At 34.5% G+C, this 26038-nt stretch overlaps 1 protein-coding gene across 2 annotated transcripts in view; it reads left to right on the forward strand.

Moving 5' to 3' along the window:
* The window catches only part of LOC307185936 (uncharacterized protein), a 693527-nt gene that overhangs the window by 168355 nt on the left and 499134 nt on the right, over positions 1–26038 (forward strand). For both annotated transcript variants that reach the window (XM_079920517.1, XM_079920518.1), the window contains one exon: positions 16897–16936. The gene's annotated coding sequence lies outside the window, so the exon portion shown is untranslated. The remainder of the gene's footprint in view (positions 1–16896; positions 16937–26038) is intronic.

Consider the following 26038-nt stretch of genomic DNA (forward strand, 5'->3'; position numbering starts at 1 on the left):
TCATGTTCTCAGAGATTATAAGGATTTTTGATAGTTGTGAAAATAAATTATTGATTTAAACTATATTAAAGATTAAGAAAATTCAGCATTTTATCCCATTTATAAAGGTAAGAGATTGATTTTTTAAGTTTTATTTTATTATTTTTAAATAGATCTTTATTGGAGTATAATTGCTTCACAATGCTGTGTTAGTTTCTGTTGTACAACAAAGTGAATCAATCATATTCATACATATATCCCCATATCCCCTCCCTCTTGAGCCTCCCTCCCACCCTCACTATCCCACATATCTAGGTCATTGCAAAGCACCGAGCTGATCTCCCTGTGCTATGCAGTTGCTTCCCACTTGCCATCCATTTTACATTCGGTAGTATATATATGTCAATGCTACTCTCTCAGTTCATCCCAGCTTCCCTTTCCCTGCTGTGTCCTCAAGTACATTCTCTACATCTGCATCTTTATTCCTGCCCTGCCACTATGTTCATCAGAACCATTTTTTGTTTGTTTTTTAGATTCCATATATATGTGTTAGCATACGGTATTTGTTTTTCTCTTTCTGACTTACTTCACTCTGTATGACAGACTCTAGGTCTATCCACCTCACTACAAATAACTTACTTCCGTTTCTTTTTATGGCTGGGTAATATTCCATTGTATATATGTGCCATATCTTCCTTATCCATTCATCTGCCAAAGGACATTTAGGTTGGTTCCATGTCCTGACTATTGTAAACAGTGCTACAGTGAACATTGTGGTACATGTCTCTTTTAGAATTATGGCTTTCTTAGGGTATATGCCCAGTAGTGGGATTGCTGGGTCATATGGTAGTTCTGTTTTTAGTTTTTTAAAGTACCTCCGTATTGTTCTCCATAGTGGTTGTATCAATTTACATTCTCACCAACAGTGCAGGAGGGTTCCTTTTTTACCATGCCCTTTCCAGAATTTATTGTGTCTAGATTTTTGATAATGGCCATTCTGAGCAGTGTGAGGTGATACCTCATTGTAGTTTTGATTTGCATTTCTCTAATAATTAGTGATGTTGAGCATGTTTTCATGTTCCTCTTGGCCATGTGTATAGCTTCTTTGGTGAAATGTCTACTTAGGTCTTCCGTCCATTTTTTAATTGAATTGTTTGTTTTTCTGATATTGATCTCCTTGAGTTGTTTGTATATTGTGGAGATTAATCCTTTGTCTGTTGTTTCATTTGCTAATATTTTCTCCCATTCTGAGGGTTGTCTTTTCATCTTGTTTATGGTTTCCTTTGCTATGCAAAAGATTTGAAGTTTAATTAAGTCCAATTTGTTTATTTTTGTTTTTATTTCCATTACTGTAGTTCAAAAAATATCTTGCTGTAGTTTATGTCAAACAGTGTTTATCCTATGTTTTTCTCTAAGAGTTTTATAGTGTCTAGTCTTACATTTAGATCTTTAATCCATTTTGAGTTTATTTTAGTGTATGGTGTTAGAGAGTGTTCTAATTTCATTCTTTTACATGTAGCTGTCCAGTTTTCCCAGCACCACTTATTGAAGAGGCTGTCTTTTCTCCATTGTATGTTCTTGCCTCCTTTGTTGTAAATTAGGTGACCGTATGTGCGTGGGTTTATCTCTGGGCTTTCTATCTTGTACCATTGATCTATATTTCTGTTTTTGTGCCAGTACCATACTGTCTTTATTACTGTTGCTTCGTAGTATAGCTTGAAGTTGGGGATCCTGATTCCTCCAGCTCCATTTTTCTTTCTCAAGATTGCTTTGGTTATTCAGGGTCTTTTGTGTTTCCATATGAATTGTAAAATTTTTTGTTTTAATTCTGTGAAGAATGCCACTGGTTGTTTGATAGGGATTACATTGAATCTGTGGATTGCTTTGGGTAGTATAGTCATTTTCATAATATTGGTTCTTCCAATCCAAGAACATGGTATATCTCTCCATTTGTTTATGTCATCTTTGATTTCTTTCATCAGTGTTTTATAGTTTTCTCAGTACAAGTCTTTTGCCTCCTTAGGTAAGTTTATTTATAGGTATTTTATTTTTTTTGTTGCAGTGGTAAATGGGTTTGTTTCCTTAATTTCTCTTTCTGATTTTTCACTGTTGGTGTATAGGAATGCCAGAGATTTCCTTGCATTAATGTTATATCGTGCAACCTTACCAAATTCACTGATTAATTCTAGTAGTGTTCTGGTGGCATCTTTAGGATTTTCTCTGTATAGTACCATGTTATCAGGAAACAGTGACAGTTTTACTTCTTCTTTTCCAATTTGTATTCCTTTTATTTCCTTTTCTTCTCTGATTGCCGTGGCTAGGATTTCCAAAACTATGTTGAGTAAGAGTGGTGAGATTGGACATCCTTGTCTTGTTCCTGATCTTAGTGGAAATACTTTCAGTTTTTCACCATTGAGTATGAAGTTTGATGTGGGTTTGTCATATATGGCCTTAATTATGTTGTGGTAAGTTCCCTCTATGTCCATTTTCTGGATTGTTTTTATCATAAATCGGTGTTGAATTTTGTCAAAATCTTTTTCTGCATCTGTTGAGATGATCATATGGTTTTTATTCTTTAATTTGTTGATATGGTGTATCACATTGGTTGATTTGCATATATTGAAGAATCCTTGCATCCCTGGGATAAATCCCACTTGATTATGGTGTATGATCCTTTTAATATGTTGTTGGATTCTGTTTGCTAGTATTTTGTTCAGGATTTTTGCATCTATGTTCATCAGTGATATTGTTATATAATTTTCTTTTTTGTGATATCTTTTTCTGGTGTTGGTATCAGAGTAATGGTGGCTTTGTAGAATGAGTTTAGGAGTGTTTCTCCCTCTGCAATTTTTTGGAAGAGTTTGAGAAGGATAGATGTTAGCTCTTCTCTAAATGTTTGATAGAATTCACCTGTGAAGCCATCTGGTCCTGGACTTTTGTGTGTTGGAACGTTTTTATTTACAGTTTCAATTTCATTACTTGTGATAATTCTGTTTATATTTTCTAACTCTTCCTGGTTCAGTCTTGGAAAAGTGTACCTTTCCAAGACTTTGTCCATTTCTTCTTTTTTGTCCATTTTATTGGCATATAGTTGTTGGTAGTAGTCTCTTATAATCCTTTGTATTTCTGCAGTGTCAGTTGTGATTTCCTCTTTTTCATTTCTAATTTTATTGTTTTGCATCCTCTCTTTTTTCTTGATGAGTCTGGCTATGGGTTTATCAATTTTGTTTATCTTCTCAAAGAACCAGCTTTTAGTTTTATTAATCTTTGCTATTTTTTTCTTCATTTCTATTTCATTTATTTCTGCTCTGATCTTTATGATTTCATTCTGTGTACTGACTTTGGTTTTTCTTTTTTCTTCTTTCTCTAGTTGCTTTAGGTGTAGGGTTATATTGTTTATTTGAGATTCTTCTTGTTTCTTGAGGTGAGGTTGAATTGATATAAACTTCCCTCTTAGAACTGCTTTTGCTGCATCCCATAGGTTTTGGGTCATTTTGTTTCATTGTCATTTGCTTCTATGTATTTTTTAATTTATTCTTTGATTTTTGCAGTAATCTCTTTGTTATTTAGTAGTGCAGTGTTTAGCCTCCATGTATTTGTGGCTTTTACAGTTTTTTCCTGTAATCGATTTCCAATCTCCTAGTGTTGTGGTCAGAAAAGATTCTTGGTGCGATTTCAATTTTCTTAAATTTTCCGAGGCTTGATTGTGACCCAAGTTGTGATCTATCCTGGAGAATGTTCTGTATGCACTTGAGAAGAAAGTTATTCTGCCACTTTTGGGTAAAATGTTCTGTAAATATCAATTAAATCTATCCGGTCTATTGTGTCATTTAAAGCTTGTGTTTCCTTATTTATTTTCTGTTTTGATGATCTGTCCATTGCTGTAAGTGGGGTGTTAAAGTCCTTACTATTATTGTGTTACTGTTGATTTCCCCTTTCATGGTTGTTAGCATTTGCCTTATGTATTGAGGTGCTCCTATGCTGGGTGCATAAACATTTATAATTCTTATATCTTCTTCTTGGATTTATCCCTTGATCATTATATAATGTCCTTCCTTATCTCTTGTAACAGTCTTTATTTTAAAGTCTATCTTATCTGATATGAGTATTGCTACTCCAGCTTTCTTTTGATTTCCATTTGCATGGAGTATCTTTTTCCATCCTTTCACTTTCAGTCTGTATGTGTCCATAGGTCTGAAGTGGGTCTCTTTTAGACAGCATATATATGTGTCTTGTTTTTCTGTGCATTCAGCCAGTCTGTGTCTTTTGGTTGAGGCTTTAAATCCATTTACATTCAAGGTTATCATCGATGTGTATGTTCCTATTAGCATTTTCTTAATTGTTTTGGGTTTGTTTTTGTGGGTCTTTTTCTTCTCTTGTGTTTGCCACCTAGAAAAGTTTCTTTAGCATTTGTTGTAAATCTGGTTTGGTGGTGCTGAATTCTCTTAGCTTTTGCTTGTTTGAAAATCTTTTGATTTCTCTGTTGAATCTGAATGAGATCCTTGCTGGGTAGAGTATTCTTGATTGTAGGTTTTTATCTTTCATCACTTTAAGTGTATCCTGCCACTCCCTTCTGGCCTGCAGAGTTTCTGCTGAAAAATCAGCTGATAACCTTATGGGATTCCTTTGTATGTTACTTTTTGTTTTCCCTTGCTGCTTTTAATATTTGGTCTTTGAATTTAATTTTTGATAGTTTGATTAATATGTGTCTTGGTGTGTTTCTCCTGTATGGGATTCTCTGTGCTTCCTGGACTTGGGTGACTATTTGCTTTCCCATGTTAGGAAGTTTTCCACTATAACCTCTTCAAATATTTTCTCAGACCCTTTCTTTTTCTCTTTTTCTTCTGAGACCCCTATAATTCGAATATTGGTGCTTTTAGTGTTTTCCCAGAGGTCTCTGAGATTGTCTTCAATTCCTTTTACTTTATTCTGCTCCTCAGCAGAATAAAGTAAAAGGAATTGAAGACAATCTCAGAGACACCATTTTGTCTTCCAGCTCACTTATTCGTTCTTCTGCCTCAGTTATTCTGTTATTGATTCCTTCTAGTGTATTTTTCATTTCAGTTATTGTGTTTTCATCTCTGTTTGTTTGTCCTTTAATTCTTCTAGATCTTTGTTAAACATTTCTTGTATTTTCGCAATCCGTGCCTCCATTCTATTTCCAAGATTCTGGATCATCTTTACTGTCATTACTCTGAATTCTTTTTCTGGTAGATTGCCTATTTCCTCTTCATTTATTTGGTCCTGTAGGTTTTTACCTTGCTTCTTCATCTGTGACACATTTTTTTGCCATCTCATTTTTTTTTTCCCCCTTTTTTTATGAGTGGGATTGTGTTCCTGTCTTACCGGTTGTTTGGCCTGAGACTTCCAACACTGCAGTTTGTACGCTGCTGGTTTGAGCTGGGTCTTGGTCCTGAGATGGGGACCTCTAGGAGATCTCACTCCAAATATTCTCTGGGGTCTGAGGTTCTCTGTTATTCCAGTGGTTCAGACTTGGAGCTCCCACTGCAGGAGCTCCAGCCCAACCCTTGGCTCGTGAACCAAGATCCCGCAAGGCACATGGGGCAGCAAAAAAAAAAAAAAAAGAACAATAACAAAGTGAAAAATATAATTAGAGTAGGAAACTAACAACTATGTTAGAAAAAGTATAAAAATAAAAATGTAGAAGAAACAACAACTGGAATGTAAAACAGAACCACAATAGAAATAAAGAGGAGGAGAAAAGAAAAAAAGGTGGAAAGGCCTTGGTTGTGGAGGGCAGGGCCTAAGCTGAAGTGAGGTTTTTGGTGGTGGGCAAGGCCTATGCTTAGTCCCCACAGGGCTGGAAAAGGTAGGGGGAGGGTGGAGTGGGGAGTGGGGCTTAGGCTCTACAGAACAGAAGGGGCCCAGGCGTGTCTTCTGCCTCTGGTCTCAGAGAGCGGAGGACCCCACCTGGGAGCCCAGCAGGCTTCCTGAGCTCAGGTGGGTGGGGCAAACTCTGCTCCCTTCCCACTCCTCTGGTCCTAGAGAGCCCCTCCCGCCAGCCTCTCCTGTTTTCTCCCTGCCGCTCTTCTATGCCCCCAGACGAACGCAGCCCAGAGGGGATCTCTGAGGGCGTAGGTCCTGGCCTGAGAGCCGGGTAGACTTCTCCAGCCGATTGGGCAGGGGAAACGCTGTGCACACTCCCCTCTGATCCAAGCCCCCGAGGGTCACTCCAGATGTGGGACCCCTCCCCCCTCTCAGCCACCCCTCAGGGGGCACTGGTCCTGTCTGGCCTCCACTTCTACTCCCCACTCAGTCCCCCCATTTCTTACTGGTTCGCTTGGGAGTTCTTCCCATCTCCCTGGGTGTCGGGGTCCCCCACCAGCGTCTGGCAGTCACCCTAGTTGTGGCGAGGCACAAACTCTGTGTCTTACCACACTGCCATCTTGACTCCTCTCCAAGATTGATTTTTTTAGATATCTCAAATCAGGCAGAATTGAAATCATGTTTATTTCTTCATTAGGCAACAAATTCTACAATTTCTTCTTTAGAAAGATAAAAATTTAAGTATTAGTGTTCTATGCAAGGTCATATTAATAAAAACATTATTTTTCCAGTACATTGTGATAAGTAAAAAATTGGGATAGATTGCATTTTGGTAAACATCAGCGAAAGATTCACGTATAGAAAAAAGTGTCTAACATGAACAACTCAGTCCTAAATCTAAATGTGAACATCGACTGAGAATGTCCTTTGAGAAGAAATATACTAAAGAATTGTGTAAAACTTACTCATACATGGTTATTATACTAGTTTTTCCACTAATTGTCAAAGAATCACTAGGTAGTATTTCATTCCACTCTCATCTGTTGAATCTCTATTTAATGTCTTTCAATTCAAAGAAGTACATAGCGTGGAAGAATAAAGACACAGGATACTTTTAGATTTTATATTACCCCTTATGAAGTAACATTATATTTGAACATGTTTTTATATCTCTCTGTTTATGGAAAGATTAGCTCATGCATGTACTAATGACAGGAAGGAAGTTATCATAGAACAAATTATTTTGTGTGAGTCTCAGGAAAGAGATATGTCATATAATGTGTAACGTAAAGGTCACCTGGAAATTTGATACTTTTGGAAACTTAAATATAATTGTGTTATGTAGAAATTATAATATTCATTTTGATGAATATTTGAATAAGTAGAAAAGCCTTCATGTTGGCTTTATAGTACAAAATTATATCTACAAGTCAGACTCTAGAGAAAAAGATAAATTGTATAAAGGATGAAAATGATTTGTAGGTTAGCAAAATAAAAATACACATATATAATTTTACTTTCAGCATTTCATAGACTCATGAAACTGAAAGGAACATTACAGGTTACCAAATTCAAAATTCTGATTTTTCAAACAAGAATCAGAAAAGCTTATCTTAGTACTGATAAAGGTGCTTGCTGATGGAAGCCTCATTTTTAATAACATAATGAAAGCAGAATTTTTGGTAAATGGCTTTTGTTGCTTGTGAAGCATGCTTTAGTGTGTGTGTTTCTGTTGTATGTAATTCTTAATTTTAAGAGAGTTGTCATCTATTTGTTGTTAATCCTTATGTCTGCTATATAGAAATTTCCTTCTTCAGTACCTATGCAATGTCTATATCTCTGTGGAGGACCAACTCCTGTGTGTCACCCCAATTCCATAAACATGGATAGTAATTGCTTCCTACTTTGGGCATCCGTAGCTCTGGGCTCAAAACCCTAGAATAGTGCATGCTACTTTTTTTTTTTTTTTTTATTTTAGTTTAGTTGTCCAGCATATCCTCCACAATACCACCAGAGAAATCTTCCTGAAAGACATTTGATCCTAAGTTTAAGAACCAAGTTCAACTAGAGAATAGAATTGTAAGTTGTTGATTTCGTTGGATAGAATAAGTTTCAAAGTTTTGAAACTTTTCAATAAGTTTCAAGTTTTATTCATGGTTTTACTGTTTTCTGAGTTTTTAAGATTCAGAAACCTAAACTCTTAACCATTATGCTTACAGAATGAAAAAAGAAAAGTTAAGGAGAAAAACCCAAAATGTATTTGTAGGTGGAATTCATTATATAGATGTATATTTTTTAACTTCAGAAAAATGAAAAATGACATTTTATAATGTAAAATAGTGTCTGAAATATTAATGCATTAGCAAAAGTATTTTCTAGAAATCTCAATAATTCTTTTTCAGTAATATAAAGAATGACCTTTATCACATTTTAAATGATCAGAACACCATTTTTGTTAAAACTCACCTCACAAAAAATATTGATACCATTAAAATTTAAGCCATTTAAAAAAATGATAAAAACTAGATCAAGGGAATACACGTAGTTTTAAAAAATAAAAGCAAATGGTATTGATGGAGTTAAAAAAAAACTCAGCAATTCTTTGCCCTAACCTTCTACATGCCCTAGTATAATATACTCAGCGAGACTTTAATTATCCCTGTTTAGCGGTGTTCTGGCACTTACCTTCACATATCTAACACATATGCTTATGCTGCTGTTTTTTGATTCATCAACTGTAGATATTTTTCCATTGTTTTGGGGCTATGATAGATGAGCTATTAATTTATTTCTGCACCAGCACTCCCACTTCTTTCCTTTTCCAATCCTTGGTCATTTTGACACCCTAAACTTTTAAAATTGATTATCCCTGTTGCTTTTTTTCTTAATATTGAAATTTAGAATTTTTTAATCAATGTAAACATCATCATTTGAATTTCCATTTTGTGAGATGAGCATGTAAGTGCCTCTATGCTTCTTTACCTTGACTTTCACTTTAAAGCTAAAAATATGTGTATTCTATCGTGTCAAGCGTAATTAAATGTTTTGTGCTTTCTCTGTATCTTGATTTATAAAGTTGAAAATTGATAAATATTGGTTTATTATTATGATTGGGTAATTTTTGTTTAATTCAGAACCTAGTGGTCTACACAGTTGCATCTCATCATCAGGTTTCTAATGTCACAGCAGCAGTGCCATTCAAAATGTCCCTAGTATCAGTGGCAAATGTATTTTTACTTTTTACATTCTTTTAACTCTTAAAATCATGCTGACTTTGTGTTTACATCTTTTTGGACTGTGACTATATTTGGCAAGACTATAATCAACAGCCAATGTTCTCTGATTGAATTTGTTTTTGCTTGTTGATAGAACTATATGTTGCAGTATCTTTAAGATGGCAGGAGAGCCATTTCTTAAAAGCCGTTTTACCATAAAGTATTAATAAACAGGATTTAAATTTGTTCCTGTAACAGTGTTACAAAAAATAACTCACTACTGCCACAGCTCCCTACTGCTGCTTTTGGAGACTAAGGGGTGAAGAGAATTTGAGAATAAAGACCATAAGAAATATGTTCACAATTCTTGGGTTTTACTCTCATCTTCTGAAGTCAATATGCAAATAATTTCCTTGTGAGGACACTTCCGTGCAAGTCAATGTTCAGTGATTTTGCATTAATAAACATTTCTTGTCAACTGAAAACTGACTAGTAATTTGGTGGGAAACAGAGTTCTAGATTTTATCCCATTTTATTCTCTTCCTTTAAGACATTGCTCCAATTTTTTGATATCTCTTACTGAAGAAAAGTATGATGCTAGTCTGCTGCTTGTTTCTTGGAAGGCCATTTGTCTGTTGTTGTTCTGTTGTTTTTTGTTTGAAAGGGTTTGGAACATTCTTTTTGTCTTTAAAGTGTAACATTCTATAATAGTTTGTCTATGTGTGAATTTTAAAAATATTATATAGCTTGATACTCAGTGCTCAGTGAGCTTCTTGTGCTCTTATAGAATTTTTTCCCTCCTGTGCAGACAGTTTTGTATCAACAGTGCTATTTTAGTTTTCCAAAAGCACTTTCTTATACTCTCCTCCTCTTTCCTAATTCCCTGTACTTGTGTTAGGAAGTTAGAGCTTCTTGAATCTCTTGAACATCTTGAAATTCTCTAAAGAAAATTAATCTCACACACACCCACATATATACGCACAGACATATCTCCTTATGGTAACGTTATTTGTCTTTAAAGATAGATTTTTAACAATGAAACAATAAGAAGTTTAACTGGATGCTGTATGTTATTAGGCAGAACTTGGCAACTGATAGCTTCTGCTCTAGTGTCAGATGTTGCTGTGTTATGATAAAGAGGACTCTACTAGGAAATGATTATATACCCTGCTCTGTTTGTATCCTGATAATGTATTTACCTTTGTTAGGAATATTTTATGTTTGTATGGAAGATTTTATTTCCATTCTCCTAGTGTGTAGGTGTATGCATTTGTACACAAGTGTTTATAAGAGAGAATTAAGTTAATCCTAAATTTCAGGACCATATTTTACCCTTGTTTAGATTCATAATGAATATTCTAAATTGGAGATCTGTGTGTGCACCTCTTTGTCTGTAGATGTCTAGAAGAAAGAGAATTTCATCTGTTGTGTGTGTGTGAAATATCTGCAGAGAAGGGGATTATTAATACCTTCTTTCAAAAGTTCTGTTAGTCTTTTTTTTCTAGAACTATTAAAATGAATTGTGAATATTTTATAACAGAATTAAACACAGTCGTTTCTCATTAGACAGTACAGAAAATCTACTTTGGCATGAAGATTTTTGAAAATGTATTTTCCAAAGAGCTCATGTAATTATATTTAATGCAAAGAAGAAATTATCTGTCATTTTTTTTCCCTACAATTGTGTTGAATTGCCAAGAGTGTCTAATTAAACAAAGACCTTGGAAACAGCAACAACTCACTCCATTATTTATGCAAACATTTGTAGAGCAGAAAATTGTAAATTAGCATTATATCAAGTTTTACAAATATTGTCTAACTCATGCTTACAGATCAGTATTAGATTTCATGAGAATATTGTTACCATGTATAATTAAAGATCAGAAGATTTACTACGTGGCATGGGAAGTAAAAAGTGAAAAGGCAAGAGTAAGTTATTCGTTGAAATTATCTTTTTCACATTTTCACTAGAATAAATGCTTCAGGTAAATGCAATTCAAGTTTTAAATAGTGTTAATTAGTTTCAGTGACTTTTGATAAGAAGTTATTTGAGCCTGACTATTCTGAAATAGCCATATTTCTTTTTGAAATGTATATTTCAGATTATAGCTAAACTTCTAAATAATGGAATGCTATGAATTGTTTTTATAGTAATCAGTAGTGTATTTAGAATTTTTTTTGTAAATTACTTAAGGAGCTAGATCTGAAAATTATAATTACAGAATAAATATATTTTTTTGGCAGCTTAAGTATTAGTTAACTATTAATTGGAAAAAGTATCATGAAGAAATATTCCATAGTACCTTAAGTACAATTGGAGCAATGCCTAATCTCTCTACATAGAACTCTAAAGAAACCTGAAAAGATAAACTAATTAGTTTAAAAGATAAACTAATAAGCATTTTGATAATTGAGCTATTTGTGGGGGGAGTTGTGAAATATTAAGGGATACGAATTTCTCCTTTATGTGCATTAAATTAAGATATTTGAAACAATGACCAAAAGATTCAGAACTCCAAGAGATAAAAATAATTCAAAGTGTTATGAAAAGTAAAACTCCATTTATTTTCTACTCAAGAGAAAAATAAGGCATTATCCAATATTACCTACACTGACATTTCTTATTTCTCTCCTAGTGAGCTTTTCCTTTTCTGTTTCAACCATCTAAACAGTGGAAACTTCCATCCACAATTTTAGAGAGCTCACTAAAAGTTGTCATTCATTTCCCTTTCAAGACAGAGGTGATCTGGTCCCAATATCTCTCATGAACATAGATGCAAAATCCTCAACAAAATTTTAGCAAATCAAATATAACTTTTATGTATTTATACAAATATATAACTTTAAAAACTTTTTAATAACTCTTAAGTATATTTATATAAACTTTAAAAATAATAATACCCATGAATGAGGTGTATTTCATGTATGAAAAGGTGGTTCAGTATTTGAAAATCAATCGTTGTCATCCACTATGTCGGCAAACTTAAAAGGAAAAATCATATGATGATATCAATTGGCATAGAAAAAAGCAATTGACACTTCTGACACTACTGTGTAACATGGAATGGATGGGCAACCAAGATTTGCTGTATGGCAGTATTCAGTATCTTGTGGTGACTTGTGATGGAGAATAATCAGGAAAAAAAAAGTATATATATGGGTGGATCACTTTGTTGTGCACCTGGAGTTGACACAGTGTTTAGGATCGGCCTATACTTCAAGACAAAAAAAAGAAAGAGAGAAAGAAAAAGCCTTTGATAGAATTCAAACCCAATTATGATTTAAAAAAAAAAACCTCTTAATACACTAGGAATAAAGGAGAACTTCCTTAACCTTATAAAGAACATCTACAGCTAACATAATACTTAATGATAAAAGATTGAATGTTTCCTAAGATCAAGAACAGGGTAAGGATGTCTGTTCCCAGGACTCATATTCAAATAATTCCAGAATTTCTAGCCACTGCAATAAGAAAAAAATACAAAATAAAAAGGCATACAGTTTGTAAAGGAAGGAGTAAAAGTCTTTGTAGATGAAATGATTGTATATGTAGAAAATCCCAAGGAATTTACAGAAAAAAAAAAAAAGAATGGCTTAGAACTGAGTCACAGGATTCAAGATCAACACACAAAAATCAATTGCATTTCTATATACCAACAATAAACGCTTGGGAAATGAAAATAAAAATGCAATATAACTCCCAATTGTACCACAGAAAATGAAATCATTAGGTGTAACTATAATAAAACTATAAAATGCTATTGAAATAAATGAAAGTAGATTTACTATTTAAAGAGACATACCAAATTCATGGTACAGTATCAAGACTGTGATATTGCTGGGTGAGACACATAGATCAATGGAACCAAATACAGAACTCAAAAGTAGATCCACACTAATATGTCTAACTTTTGATAAAGGAACAAAAACAATTCAGTGGAGGAGGGCTACCTTTTCAAAGAGTGGGGCTAGAGAAATGGGATAGCAGTAGACAAAAAAAGAGAATCTCCATGTGAAACTCACACCTTATATAAAAATTAACTCAAAATAGATCATGGAATTAAAGTAAAATGTAAACCTATAAAACTTCGAGACAAAAATATAGGGAAAAAAATCTTTAGGTCCTAAGTCCAAGTGAAGGGTTATTAGACATGATACCAAAAGCATAATCCATAAAAGAAAATATTGGTAATTTACCTCACTAACATTAAAAACTTTTGGTCTGTAAAAAATCTGTTAAGAGGATGAAACGTCAAGCTGCAGACTAGGAGAACATATTTGTTAATCTTGTAGTTACCAGAGAACTTTTATCTTTACTAAATAAAGAACTATGAAACATCAACCTTGAAAAAACAATAAAATTAGAAAAATGGCAAAAAAAAAATGCATGGACATTTCACCAAAGAAGATACACAGTTATCAAATCATCATGTGAGAAGATGTTCAAATTTATTACCATTAGGAAAATGCAAATTAAAATTGCAACAGCATATTACTATATACCACTCAGAATGGCTAAAATAAAAAAATAGTGATAAAACTATATGCTGATAAAAATGTGGAAAACTTGTATCACTGATACATGAGAATTTAAAATGGCCTAGCTAGTCTGAAAAACTAGTTTAGCAGTCCCTTTTAAAACTAAAATGGACTTACCATGTGATCCAACAATTTCACTTCTGGGCATTTATCCCAGAGAAGTGAAAATTTATTTTCACACAGACGCTTGTACACGACAGGTTTATTTACTTATTTATTTTTAAAAATAGTGTAAAACTTGAAACTCCTCAAACGTCCTTCAATAAGTGAAGGGTTAAACAACTGTGGTATATCCACACCATGCCATAATATCCAGCAATATATGGAAACAACCTATTGATATACACACAATTTTAATGAACCTCAAGAAAATTATGTGAAGTGAAAAAAGCCATTATTGCATGATTCCATTACATTTGTGAAATAACATAATTAGAAAGATGAAGAATTGATTGGTGGTTACAAGAGTTTAGGGAAAGTAGGAAGAGCTGGGTGTGGCTGTAAAGATAATAGCCTGAAGGAGATTTGTGGTAATGGTAGAGGTGAGTATCTTGATTGTTGGGGTGCTTACATGTAGCTACCCCTGTGATAAAATTGCATATAGCACACACACACACACACACACACACACACGAGAGCCTGCGTAACTGGTGAAATCTGAATAAAGTCTATGAATTGTGCCAACATCAATTTCCTGAATTTGATGCTGTACTCTACTTATACAAGATGTTAAAAGGAGAGGCTGGGTAAAGGGTGGAATGAGACCTATCTATATATTTTTTTGCAATTTCCTATGAATCTATGTATATTTCAAAGTAAAGACTTAAATAAAGCATTATTTGAGCCACTTGGAATTCTTTCACATAAGGTATGAGAAAGAGATCTGTCTCAGTTTCCTAGGGCTGCCGTAACAAATCATCACAAACTAGGTGGCTTAAAACAGAAATTTACTCTCTCACAGTTCTTGGAGACTAGAAGTCCAAAATCAAGGTGTTGGCAAGGTTGATTTCTTTTGGAGGCTCTGAGGGAGAATCTGTTCCATGCCTCTCTCCTAGATTTTGGTGGTGGCTGGTAATGCCGGTGTTCCTTGACAATTGCATTATTCCAATCTCTGCCTCCATTGTCACATGGCATTCTCCCTATGTCTGTGTGTCTCTATGTCCAAATTTGCCTCTTTTTATAAGGACACCAGTCATTGGAGTAGGGCCTACCCCGATCCAGTATGACCTCATCTTAACTTGATTACATTGCAAAAACTTTTTCAAATAAGGTTGCATTCTCAAGTGCAGCGGGTAAGCTATGCTCCAAGAATTTATAATCAAACAGAAATATCATCAAACTAGTGTACTAATTTTTTAAATCACTGGGCCAATATTGTCAATTTCTCACTTTTATGAAGTAGCTATCCTCAACTGCAATTAATTCTGTATTGTTACCATTCAATAGAATATTAATTTTCACCTCCATCTTAATGTATATTACTGCTCAGAGAGATGTCCCACCTGACTTGCACATTTAGTAATATCATAGACCCTTTAGATCCAGGTTATGGAACCTCCTCCAGAATTTGCAACCACACTTTATTTTCTCTAAGACTCTTGTAGTTATAATTTGTATTGTGGCTACATATTTTTTTATTCTCCAAAGTGTCTTACTAAGTTTTGCTCCATGATTAGAGAATGAGCTCATGACGTCTGTGCCCATGTTGTTATCTATAGCCATGTCTTGTGCATGTGTGCATGTGTGTGTGTGTGTGTGTGTGTGTGTGTGTGTATTTCTCCAAGGAGAAAAATGAATATTCATATAAAGCACTTAAATAATTGATTGAATATGTGAATGTATCTTTAAAGTAGATAAATGAGATTACTGACGTATGGCCATTTTGATCCCATTGTGTGCCTCAAATGTGTGCTCTAAATAGATGTTTGTCTTCATATAAAGAGACTGTTAATACAATCTGAATTATAATTGCACAATATTACTTGTTTTATTAAGATAAAAAATTTAAAATATAGGAAGATAGATGGATAAGGGAAATATTTTATTTTTTATACTATGATTTCAAAGTTGCAGTTGTTTGCAGAGAACCAGGAATAAATATAGATTTCATATAACAAAATGGAACTAGTCAACAAAAATGGAAGAGATTTTGGTGCTTCTATCTCTATTTCCTCTATCACTTTCCTCTGTAGTCTTCGTAGTCATATTCCTAGGCTAATAAAGTGCTGCATTTTTTCCTTCAGTTTCCTCATTCCTTTTTCTTGGTATCTTGAATTACTTTAGTTTCTGTTGACTTTACCCAATAAAGCCTGCAGAAATACTCTGTAAGATCTTATTTTTAGAATGTTAATTATGTAAAATTTAATAAATTACAATTTTAATTTACCATTTTTGATTCTTCTGACTTTGATATTTCCCTTAATGCCATTTTAATTTCATTATGTTTGTAATATTTTGACTGTCTTTATTGCTTGCTTTATATCCTATGTTAATTACTTTGTTTCTCTTATAAACTAATTTTCTCCTTCACTTCTCAAGGGAATTTTCTCACTTAAACAACACAGGAAAAATCAACAGCTCTTCCAAAATATAAACTCTGGCTTTAAGGAAGAATAATTCAATCCACTATGAAAATATCTGGGTTGGTAATCATTATATATTTAAAAAGCAACGTGCAAGGCACTGCATACAGTTTCAAAAACAGATAAGGGAGAGTTATTGACCTGTAGAGCTTATAATCAAGTCAAATGCATAAGAAGAAGGATACATTAATTGTATTACAGACAAATTAAAATGAAGGGAAGAGGAAAGTCACAAAGGCATGATGTTCAGAAGACCAAGGGTAGAGAGAATAGGGAAGAGAGAGGAAGGATTAAAAGAATGTTTAGGTGTCGATTCAGGCTTTTTGGATAATCTGCCATTTAAATAGGGCCTAAAGCAAATGAAGATTTTAACAGATAACATAATTGAGTTTTTCGGAATGCCGTCTTTCCCATAAACATTTTTATAGTCATTGAGAAAGTTATTCTACCACCTTAAACTTTGACCTCTTAGCTGAAAAATAAAAAAAGAGTATATGAATACTACCTACGTTATAAAGCTGTTATGAAGTTTAAGTGTGATCCATTTAAAACACCTTGAAAATTTTATATACTGTGTGTTCCATAATTTTTCTTTTTTCACTGTTTTTGGCAGAAAATCTGGGATGGTCATCATAGATTATTTTTTGGGGGGGGAAATATGTTTATTTTATTTTATTAATTTTTATTGGAGTATTGTTGCTTTACATTGTTGTGTTAGTTTCTACTATACAGCGAAGTGAGTCAACTATACACATACATATATCCCCTCTTTTTTGGATTTCCTTCCCATTTAGGTCAACACAGAGCACTGAGTAGAGTTCCCTGTGGTTCACAGTAAGTTCTCATGAGTTATCTATTTTATACTTAGTATCAATAGTGTATATATGTCAATCCTAATCTCCCAATTCATCCCAACACCCCTTCCCCCCTTGGTATCCATATGTTTGTTGTTTATGTCTGTGTCTCTATTTCTGCTTTGTAAATAAGATCGTCTAAAACTATTTTTTCAGATTCCACATATATGCATTAATATACGATATTTGTTTTTCTCTTTCCAACTTACTTCACTCTGTATGACAGTCTCTAGATCCATCCACGTCTCTACAGATGACCCAATTTCATTCCTTTTTATGTCTCAGTAATATTCCACTGTATATATGTACCATATTTTCTCTATCCATTTCTCTGTTGATGGACGTTTAGGTTGTTTCCATGTCCTGGCTATTGTAAATAGTGCTACAGTGAACATTGGGGTGCATATGTCTTTTTGAATTATGGTTTTCTCTGGGTATATGCCCAGTAGTGGGATTGCTAGGTCACATGGTAGTTCTATTTTTAGTTTTTTAAGGAACCTCCATACTGTTCTCCATAGTGGCTGTGTCAATTTACATTCCCACCAAGAGTGCAAGAAGGTTCCCTTTTCTCCACACCCTCTCAGCATTTATTGTTTGTAGATTTTGTGATGATGGCCATTCTGACCAGTGTGAGGTGATATCTCATTTTAGTTTTGATTTGCATTTCTCTAATAATTAGTGATGTTGAGCATTTTTTCATGTGTTTGTTTGCCATCTGTATGTCTTCTTTGGAGAAAGGTCTATTTAGGTCTTCTGCCCATTTTTCAACCAATTTGTTTGTTTTTTTGATATTGAGTTGTATGAGCTGTTTGTATATTTTGGAGATAAATCCTTTGTCCGTTGCTTCATTTGCAAATATTTTCTCTCATTCAGAGGGTTGTCTTTTCATCTTGTTTATGGTTTCCTTTGCTGTGCAAAAGCTTTGAAGTTTAATTAGATCCCATTTGTTCTTTTTTGGTTTTTATTCTCATTACTCTAAGAGATGGGTCAAAAAAGATCTTGCTGTGATTTATGTCAGAGAGTGTTCTTCCTGTGTTTTCCTCTAAGAGTTTTATAGTGTCTGGCCTTACATTTAGGTATATAATTCATTTTGATTTCATTTTTGTGTATGGTGTTAGGGAGTGTTCTAATTTCATTCTTTTATATGTAGCTGTCCAGTTTTCCCAGCACCACTTATAGAAGAGGCTGTCTTTGGTCCATTGTATATTCTGGCCTCCTTTGTCATAGATTAGGTGACCATAGGTGCATGGGTTTTTCTCTGGTCTTTCTATCTTGTTCCATTGATCTATCACCCTGAAACCAAAACTAGACAAAGATATCACAAAAAAAAGAAAATTACAGGCCAATATCACTGGTGAACATAGATGCAAAAATCCTCAACAAAATACTAGCAAGCCGAATTCAACAACACATTAAAAGGATCGTACATCATTATCAAGTGGGATTTATCCCAGGGATGCAAGAATTCTTCAGTATAGGCAACTCAACCAATGTGATACACCATATTAACAAATTGAAGAGTAAAAACCATGTGATCTTCTCAATAGATGCAGAAAAAGCTTTTGATAAAATCCAGCATCCATTTATGATAAAAACTCTCCAGAAAGTGGGCATAGAGGGACCCTACCTCAACATAAGAAAGGCCATATATGACAAACTCACAGCAAACATTATTCTCAATGGTGAAAAACTGAAAACACTTCCTCTAAAATCAGGAGCAAGACAAGGGTGCCCATTCTCGCCACTGTTATTCAACATAGTTTTGGAAGTCCTAGCCACAGCAATCAGAGAAGAAAAAGAAATAAAAGGAATCAAACTTGGCACAGAAGAAGTAAAACGGTCACTGTTTGCAAATGACATGACACTATACATAGAAAATCCTAAAAAGGCCACCAGAAAACTACTTGAGCTAACCAATGAATTTAGTGAAGTCACACGATACAAAATTAATACATAGAAATCTCTTGCATTCCTATACACTAACAATGAAATATCAGAAAGAGAAATTAAGGAAACAATCTCATTTACCATCACAACAAAAAGGATAAAATACCTAGCAATAAACCTACCTAAGGAGGCAAAAGACTTGTATGCAGAAAACTATAAGATACTGATGAAAGAAATCAAAGACTACACAAACAGATGGAGCGATATACCATGATCTTTGTTTGGAATAATCAATATTGTGAAAATGACTATACTACCCAAAGCAATGTACAGATTCAGTGCAATCCCTGTCAAATTACCAATGGCATTTTTCACAAAACTAGAACAAAAAATTTTACAATGTGTATGGAAACACAAAAGACCTCAAGTAGCAAAAGCAATCTTGAAGGAAAAAAAGGGAGCTGGAGGAATCAGGCTCCCTGACTTTACAGTATACTACAGGGTACAGTTATCAAGACAGTATGGTAGTGGCACAAAAACAGAAATATAGATCAATGGTACAGGATAGAAAGCCCAGAGATAAACCCACACACCTATGGGATGATCATCATAGATTAATGCCAATATGAACAAAGGTAAATGTCCTACAGATTTTAGCAAAATAAATCCAACAGTACATTAAATATAGTATACTATGACTAAGTAAGTTTTACCAGGTATGTAAGGACAGATTAGACTTATTAGAGAACCTACTTACATAATTTTCCTTATTTAAAATTTAAAGAGAGAAAAATGAATTAAGTATATATTTGTGGAAAATGTCTTTACTGAAAATCAATATCCATGTATCATAAAAACTTTTAGCAAACTAAGAATGCAGGATACTTCCTAAAGCTAATGAAGAACAGCATAGTATTTAATGGCAAAGTGTTAGAAGCATATTCTTTAAAAGTGAAGAATGAGAACAAATATCTTTTCTAACCACTTTAATGCACTATTATATCTGAGGCCTTAACCAACTCAGGAAGACAAAGATAGGAACTAGTGTAGGAACTGGAGAGAAGGAACAATGATAATATACTGACAAATTAATAGAATGGATAAGATTTTAAGTAGGTTTCTTGGCTACAAAATCATTTTTCAATTAATTACATTCCTATTCCTGGATAAAAAGAATATGAAAATATCAGTTTAAAAGGATGAAATTTACAATATGATGTACACAGGAATGCATTTGACGAGAGATGTCCAAGTCTTTTATGGAGAAAATTTTTTTAAACTTTATTAATGGCATAAAATATAGTGTAAACAATTGGATATATATATATATATATATATTTATATATATATAGTGTTCATGTGTAAAAAAGATTCATTATCACATAGATGTCAATTCTCTCCAGATTAATAAATATATTCAATGTAATTCTCATTAAAATCTCAATTTTTTTGGTGGAACTTGACAAGCTGATATAAAAATATATATGAACTAGCAAAGACTCAGTGACAATCAAGATAATTTTAAGGAAAAATAAGGAGAGAGTCAATGCAGTGACACAAGTTAAGACATACCATAAACCATTGGTAACCGAGACACTGGAATTTTGCTGTGGTGAAGACAATCATTGCCACAACAGAAGGAGCCCAGGTATAGATCCATGTTTTTTGAATACTTTATATATGACAGAGGTGGAATTACAGGTCAGTGGAGAACAAGTGATGCTAAAATTTGTTTTCCATTTTAAAAAGTGAATCATTGCTTCACATTGTATACAAAATTCCTAGGTATTAAATATTTCTGTGTAAGAAAACTTTAGAAATTTTAACAGAAAATATGAATTTTCTTCATGACAAGGATACAGAGTATTTAAGATATATGAAAACAGAAGACATATAGAAACACGTGTGATAGCTTGATTATGTTTAAATTTATTGCTTGAAAAGATACCTGAAAAGATACTATTAAAGAATAAAAGCCAAGTTTTAGGCTAGAAGAATATATTTGAAATACACATAACTGGCAGATAATTAGTATCTAGAATTCAAAATATCCTCCTGTAAATCAAAAGTAAGATGCAGAAATGCTAAAGTGTAAAAGTGGCAAAATATGCAAACTCAGTTTCTGCGGGGGGCTGTATAATACATAAATACATGAAAAGAATTTCAAATTCTTCAGAAATTATGGAAATGTGAAATTATAACTATAATTCAATACCTGTCATTTCCCTCAACTGAACAGTAATTTAAATGTCTTCCAATAACAATGTTGGAAAGAAAGTAAGGAAATAGGAAATCTCATATATTGCTGCTGGAAGTGTAAGTTGTTACAGCCACTGTGGGGAGCGATTTGGCAATACCTAGGAGAAGTAAATATGTGCATACTCTTGAGACACCCATTTTGTATAGCCCAAAGTGTGTAATACACAGAAAGTCTTCCACATGTGTACAAGAAAAAAATATAAAAATAATGTTTGTATCATTTTTTGCTGTAGCAAAACAGCATTAACAATAATGAAACTCTGAAACAACGTGAATAACCAAACCAATACTTTTGGTCTAGTCATTCTGTGGAAACCAACATAGTGGTAAAAATGGCAAACTATATTTACATTTATCGAAGTGGATAAACCTAAAACATACAGAGTTGAACTAAAGGGATTTTCAGAATGGCATATAGTGTAGGACAGCGGTCTCCAACCTTTTTGGCACCAGGGTCCGGTTTCATGGAAGACAGTTTCTCCACTGACGGCGGGGGTGGGGGTGGAGGGGTACGTGTTCAGGTGGTAATGCGAGTGATGGTTCAGCCGGTAATGTGAGCGATGGGGAGCGATGGGGAGCGGCAGATGAAGCTTTGCTCGCTCGCCCCTCATCTCCTACTGTGTAGCCTGGTTCCTAACAGGCTGTGGACCAGTACTGGTCTGGGGGTTGGGTACCCCTGGTGTAGGGTACCATTTATATGGAAAAATATGCACAACATTATTTAGAGACAAGTACATAATTAGGAAATGGATTATAAACATGAGAATTACAAAGATTGAATTCAGGATTGTAGTTAGCTCTGCGGGGAGGGGACAGTAGAGAGGTGAATGTGAGCTAGGATTTAACTATGCTTAAAAAGGTTTATTTCTTCAGCTGAGTGGTGATTATCCATGTTTACATTGTTGCATAGTAATATGGTGTATATGATCATATGTATATCATACAACATCTATAATATATAACATATATATGATTATTTATACAGTTCTTTTTCATGCCTGAAATATTTCAAAATAAATAGTATGTAACAATTAATGAAGGGAGGAGGCAATTTAGGAGAGTACTGTCAAAGAGTAAGCCATTGGTGATTTGACATAGTGTAGTAGACATCACATCACATATTCTTTAAATATCCAGAATTTGAACACATGAGAGTGCCTGCCTTGTGTCATGTCACACTGTCTCCAGGTAGGGCTCCTATTTTGCAGCCATTGTTGATCATTTCAGACTGGAGAAGAGCATGTTTTCTTCAGTCCTGCAATACTTCAAGGTGACAGACTTTGTCAACTTTGCTTCCCTTGCCAATGTAAAGTGTTGTGATTTCCCCCTGAGTGACTTGCTCAGGTCTGATTTCTCTGTTTTGCAGGATTTTGCTAAACAGAACAATATCCCAAATCTTTTCTATTTTTAACATTTCTGTTACTGCTATATGTAGCCTGATGACTCAGTCCACTGTTCAAGATAAGGAAGGTGAAAATTTGACCAAATATTCTTCCATTGCATTACAAGGGTCATCAGGTTTCCAATCAAAATTTCCAGTTGATATTTGTGAGTCCTTATTATTCACCTCCCATCCTTCCCATTCAGCCAATTACACATTTATGCAGCATCATAGTTTTAGGTACCAAATTCTTAGGGAATTTATCACTTAGGGAAACAGCACAAATAATATTGGCTTCTCACATAACACTGTTCAAAAGATGGCAATTCAGAGCTAGTTATGGGGAAAGGCAGACACAGCTGATATGATCTCCATTGTCTTCAGAAAATCTTTCTCCTCTGCCATGCTCAACATGAGGTTCCAACTTCATTGTCAGAAGAAGTCATCTACAGTTCCATCTGAAATACTCACGTTCGAGGCTGCAGGAAGGAGAACAGTGAACACGCTAGCTGTTTGTCCCCGATTTATGAACCTTCTCAGAAGCTTCATACCAATCTTCACATAAGTCTATATGAGTACTTTGGGCTGCAAGAGAGGCATGGACCTGTAATAGTTTAGCTGACCTGCCTAGAATAAAATTATATTTCTACTGTTCTAATATTTATTAAAGTTTTAACTTTTTCAGGACTGTTCCTCTTTTATTGATTGTCCAGCATGTTTTATGTGTTTGTAGAATAACTCAAGCATCATCATGGTGGTTGAAGAGGAGCAGTCAGTTCATTTGTCCATCCTTTTGCTAATCTTGAGGTTTTCACTAACCTTTAAGCAGATGTCACTCATACATCTGGACACAAGGCATTCCCACAGACTTTTGCTATATAAGTGTCCTGTGCTCTAGGTGCTGTCCAGATTCTGAGGTTTGCCTTCAAGTGAATCAGTACTGTCTTGGTTCTTTCTGAATCTTGGCTGATTCCTCCTTCCGTGGCTTATAAACTGCTCAACCTGCCACCATCTGCAGGACTACATGTCATACCCTCTGGCTCCCAATGGGAGCATGCAATGATGTTTGCATCCTTTCAAAGAGACATGAAAGCTGGGCAGTAGAAACTCTGGTCTCTCCTTATCTAAAGATATGTTGCAGGCTTCCCTGGTGGCACAGTGGTTAAGAATCCGCCTGACAATGCAGGGGACACGGGTTCGATCCCTGGTCCGGGAAGATCGCACATGCCGCGGAGCAACTAAGCCCGTGCGCCACAACTACTAGAGCCCATGCTCTGCGGCAAGAAAATCCATGACAATGAGAAGCCCGCGCACCTCAAGAAGAGACGCCCCTGCTTGCCTCAATTAGAGAAAGCCAATGCACAGCAATGAAGACCCAACACAGCCAAAAACAAAAACAAAAAACAAATGAATAAATAAATTTATAAAAAATGAAAAAGTAAAGATATGTTGCTATATTTTTAATGTGCTGCAGCTAAGCCATTGGTTTTTGACTTAGGAACCATTTCCTATAAAGGCCAAAATGCATAGCAGTGCACAGCATCTATTACTTATGATTCTCTCTTCCATCCTATAGGAGCTTCTTTTCCCTGAATATTCACCTTCTTTTGATTCAGCATTTAAAACAAAAGCAAAGTAATTTGTTTATCCTCTTTCTCTTTCCTCTATCCTCTCCTTTTCCTGCTCTTCTTCTGGAAACAGAAGAATTTTTTATATTTCCTTTCTGTCAACTGGGAACTTTTTGACAACTTTTTCTAGTTCTTTCTCACTGTACCTGAAATTACCCTTCCTCTTAAGTCATGTGGCTTAAACTTAGTGAAAGAAGGAGAGCAAAGGAATTTGTTTTATGGAGGAAACAATGTATCTATCTAATAGTTTGTACATATTTCTCATATTAATAGCCCTAAACCTTTGGAGATTGTCCTACATAGACATTAATTCATTTTCAAACTCAACATTCTCTCAAATCTCATAAGAAAAAATAATAAAAGTCCAGTCTGCTCAGATCCTCACTGTGTCTTATAAATTTTGCTGACTCAGTAGTCCATAGAATGCCAGTACATTTTCTCTGGCCTGTTTTTTTGTCTGTGCTGAACATAGGAATGAACCTTGGTTTCAATGTCTACTGCTTCCTCAAGGAAATATAGATGGGTGAACTTTTGGACAATGAACTGAAGGAAGATAGCTTCCTTCAAGTGATTCTTTTCTGAGTTGGGACTGGCTCTCTCACACAACATCTACAAAGAAATCTCCCTTGCTATTACAAATCATATGTTTATTTCAGTCTATTTCCGGTACACTAATGACAATTTCTGATTATTTTAAAAGAAAATTCTTTCACCATGTCCTGGATTTCAGTTCAAACATTCTTTATATTTCTTGACAGTGAATGATGATTTGTCCAAATTGCTTCTCTAGTTATTTCTAGTTCGGGTTCAGTCACCAAAAGATGATGTCAGGGTGTAGGGTTCTATCAAAGTGCTTTCTATCACTCTCTTATTAGCTTTTTAGCTTAAAATGCTAACAGTTAATAGTTAATTAAATAATAGTTAATACTTATAAAGCACTTGTAATGAGAAGGCACTGTTCTTTGTGCTTTATTGTATTTATCCCACGTAATCCTTGCAACATCCCTACTAGTGTTCTTATCTTACAGAGTGGAAGACCAAGGGTTAAGAATGGTTAAGTAACTTACTTAAGTCTCATCACTAGAAAATGGTAGAACCAGGATTCATCCTAAGCAGCCTGGCCCAGCATCTGTGCTTTAAACAATATACTATACTGTCATTCTCAGATTGATTCCTGAATCTGATAAATTGTATTTTCTAATCAAATAAAGTTTCTGAACCTGCAAATTTGTGGCAGATCCTGGAAGGATGAATTTGCCAATTAAATTCTATTCTGAGACGGGAAGAAATATTTTGGAGGCCAGCCATTTTACTCCAGGCAGCAGACCTCTGTGTTTCCATGCACTGTTGGATTTTTCTTCCAAAATTTATGACACGGATAGGTATAGACAACTTAAATGAATTAAAGATAGAAAAGTATTTATTAGTCTTGAAAGTATTGCAATGACTGTTGGCCCGAGAGCAGATTCTGGGATGTGATTCAGCCAAAATCTGCTTGAATTGTAAATGGTAGGAGAATATGTACCAACAACTTGATGAGAAGAGAAAAAACAGAAAAAAAAAAAAAAAAGGAGATATTGGTAATTAGAGAGACAAGAATATTAAAAAAAAAAAGACAATTTTAGGGAGAAATAATGGTAACTTTTTATAGAATGAAGGGAATGAATGCCACTAAGCAAGAAGAGCTTAGATATAGGACAGAGAGGTTATAAGCGATAGAGGCAAGTCTGCAGAGAGGATGTTGGTTATCTGAGCTATCACAAAATATTAGTGTCTACTGATTAGCAATCCTTTCAAGATAATTAAAAGTAGAAGCAAAGTTTTCTTAGTGGCATGATGTGAGATGACTCAAGTGACAATTTTGGAGTGTGCAGTGGAAGACTGAAAGTAGTCAAGTCACTGAAAGCAGGGGGTATAGAATAGGAAG

Source organism: Stenella coeruleoalba, assembly GCF_951394435.1.
Source record: "Stenella coeruleoalba genome assembly, chromosome: 4".
In the NCBI taxonomy this organism is placed as follows: domain Eukaryota; kingdom Metazoa; phylum Chordata; class Mammalia; order Artiodactyla; family Delphinidae; genus Stenella; species Stenella coeruleoalba.